Raw genomic sequence first — 3634 nt, 5'->3', positions numbered from 1 at the left:
CAGTAATTACCTTTACTCTTTTTCTATTTGAATGTGCATATATTTTCATTTACATGTACAAATCTGGTCAATTCTAGCTTTGACACGACACAACGTCCTCCTCCTTGGGACAAATTACTGTTTAGCTGAGCTCATAGTAAAATTGCCCTCCCAAAAAAACACATTGTTAAACATTTTGTAAAGATATGGAAAGGCCAGCATTATTAAATATTCATAAAGAGACCCGGGGGGGAATGTCTACCTCCAGAATCCACAATATAATATTCATGTTGTCCTTGTTATCTGGTAACCCCGGTTCTCTGTTGCTGTGGAAAAGTGGGTCGAATGCACATTTTTTAAAGGTTGCCCAGAAGGTGTTCTGGCACCGGGGGCAGCTATCCCCCCCCGCTCCCCAAATCAGAAGAGAGATTTAATCCATGCTTCAAATACGTGGACACACACGAATATTGATTAAAAAACTCGTGCATCCATATTCTTGCAAGTGTTAGTGAGGTAGTTTCACTCAACACATGTCTCTGTGTACGTTCCGGCTTGTATTATCCATCAGTATCGACACAGTTCTGTGTAAACTGTGCGTCCGCATACCTCTCAGAATGTGAGTAGATGCGGGATTTACGTGCATACGCCACCATTATGATGCCCTTTGTAAAATGTTGGGTTTTTCTGCCCCTGGACTGAAAGCAAAACATTAACCAGAGGGAACTGAAGCTGTTCAAGTTCTCTTATATTCACAGTGAAGTGAGGAAGACCGTGGGCGATGTTGGCGTGAGGGGTTTTATATCTTGTTTATCAAAAGTACCGGACTTGGCATCAGAGTTTTACCAGCTCGTGTCATGCTGAAACTCCAGGGCCAGGATCCAGTAAATAGTCTGTTTCTCTGTTATTTTAAGCAGTTTTAGTTTCTTTTCTTTTTAAAAAAAAACCTTCTGCGTCACTCGCCCTTATTTCCCACTCGGATTTTTTTTTTCTTTCATTCCCACCCTTCTTTCTCTGAACCAGGGCTTCCATGTCCCAACGTGGAGAGAATAGCACGTATTTGGGCTGACTCATTTGCAGCCCTCTGGGGCTATAGGTGGAGTGCTGCGGTGCTGAGTTTCCTCAGGTGTTCCTGCGCCCGTCGGTCGGGTTTTTCGAGTTTGACAGGACTCTGGTTTAGTTAGGCTCAACCACGCTCAAGAAGTACATGGAAGGAGGAGAATGAACTACACAGAGGAGGCATAGAGAGTGATCACATTCAAACAAGAGTGACGGAGGTATTTTATCTATGTGACCATATGGTGTGTCCCCTTGAATAACTGGCTTATCTACAGGAGCTGTGTTGGTGCTCTGCTAGTCATCCTTTCACAGAGGCAAAACCAAGCCATTGTTCTATTTGTCCTACGAGAGATTACAGATTACTTAACATGCACCAAATATATCTTTAGGCTCTGATATATAACATTTGAATTGCTGTACAAGTCACAGCAAAGGACAATAACTAAGAACACACCTCAGAGAGGAGACTAATCCATGACTGGGCGTATCTTTGGATGAGGTTTGAAATTATCACATGGAAATGGAATCTGAGAAATACAGGAAGCTCTTATAAAAAGAAGGAAATTAAAGTGACTTAATCACCTAATCAGCACTCTGAGCCTTGAAACTGGGACTTAACAACTCACTGAATCTTGACACACCAGATCCAGGAAGGAAGTTCATTTCGAGATTATGCGCAGAAGATTCAAAAGGAAATTACATATAAAAGTGAAGCAGGAGAAAAGAGGCTTCTGCACCAGGTGAAGAAAACTACATAGTTCTCTATATATTCTCTAACAGGGAGAGTATATGGATGGAAAAAACATAACAATATAATAAACCAGCAGCAAACTAGCGTCTTGAGATAACTGATATTGATGCTATAAAGATAAAAACAAATTGAATTGAATGTATGCCGGAAAACTCGCCATCAGATTAGAAACAGGATTTAAATATAGACGTTTAATTTAATATATTTTGCCAGATTTAATATGACAGGATTATAAAATGTTGAATTCTTACTGAGGGAGCATATTTTGAACTTAGTGCAATTAATTATCTAAATATTTTTTATGGACAATAATTGTCAAAAAACATACTATGGGATGTTATTGTAATTTAGTGTATTTTTTATGAATCATGTATTTGATCCATGTAGAACTTTGGCCACATCAGGTGTATTAATTGCAGTCTCATCTTTTTTTTTCCTGTTATATTGGTGATTATCTATTTGTTAATTCTTCTTTCTTTCTGATGTTTTTTCACCTTCCTCGCTTCCATTTAACTGTATATTTTCTGTAATATATGTACTTTGGAATATCCATCTATTGTCCAGGCCAAAACTAAGTGCTGTGTAATAACGGTGACAGGAGCAGACATGCACAAAAATGTGTGTCAGTGAAAGTCAGCTCCTCTCTTATAAACTGGCTCGATGCAGCTTTCATGAAAAAAAAAACTTCCGCATCCGTCCGACACAGTTCGTTTGCATTGTCTGGACGTTGAAATCACTGACACGCAAAAATGTGGCATTGCAACATTCTTCTATGTCGAGTATGAAGATGACATGAGTTGGTTTACGTTCTGCTGTTACCTGCTGCGAATGCACTAGAGACAAACTGGACTTTTAATCTGGGGTTAATGCAAATAACATAGCTGCATGGAAAGTATGACAATGTGAAAATAAAACAGTTACAAGTTTAGTGTATTTATCATAAGAGAATGTGTTTTTCTTTGTTTCACTTCACTGAGATTGCAATCCTGCAAACAACACCAGTTTATGACCCTGACTAAGCACGTTGCACATCCAGTGTTACCCTCAGGTTCATAATTAGTACATTAACACACGCATGCTGTCCTTTTTTATGAAGCTGCTAATTGAAGTACGGTTTAATGTAAAGGATTAAGTGTGATAACTGAACAAATCGGGCGCAGTTTCACTTTGTCGTCTCAGTCGGTCGATAAAGATCCAAGAGAATGCATGGCACATATGTCTGATTTTGCACGCTTGACCCCCGAGGCTATGCACAGTAACTGGAGCAGGCTTAATTTCTACTTTATTTATAGACCTACTTTTGGTTTAATGCAAAGAAAGAAGGTTGCATCTTCCAAGAACCATTTAACTTCATCATTTCTAGAAAAAGTTTATCATGCAGGAAATCATAGGGCCTGGATAGCAACTTCTTTGCAAACGTCTCTGACTTCAAGAAATTTAAATTGCCATTAGAGGGAAATTATGATAACAATAGTTCTTAGTGAGCACCTTTACTGCTGATGAAAACTAGGGACATAGCTTTGCATTAATGCAATAATTCCTCTATCAGGGAGCAGTGCCTTAACTGGTTGTACCTTTCTCCTCCTTATCTCCTCCCTTTCTGCACTCGCACACATTCCTGTCATAAAAGCCACGGGCGGACCGGACCAAACCATCTCAGAGGAGCTCTGGATGGGAGTTGTAATTTTATTACACAGAATTTTATCGGCAGATGTTTACTGGTATATACTTCAATAGTAAGATAGCAGGTGCAAAAGCTTTCGCGTTGTTTTCTGAGTCAACGCTTTATCTTAGTGATTATGTGGGACACAGCTGGGAAGCGGCTACCCCCCATTCCCGGATAGTGGA

The sequence above is a fragment of the Mugil cephalus genome, chromosome 22, assembly GCF_022458985.1.
Source record: "Mugil cephalus isolate CIBA_MC_2020 chromosome 22, CIBA_Mcephalus_1.1, whole genome shotgun sequence".
NCBI lineage: Eukaryota > Metazoa > Chordata > Actinopteri > Mugiliformes > Mugilidae > Mugil > Mugil cephalus.
Note: the sequence above shows the minus strand (reverse complement) of the source record.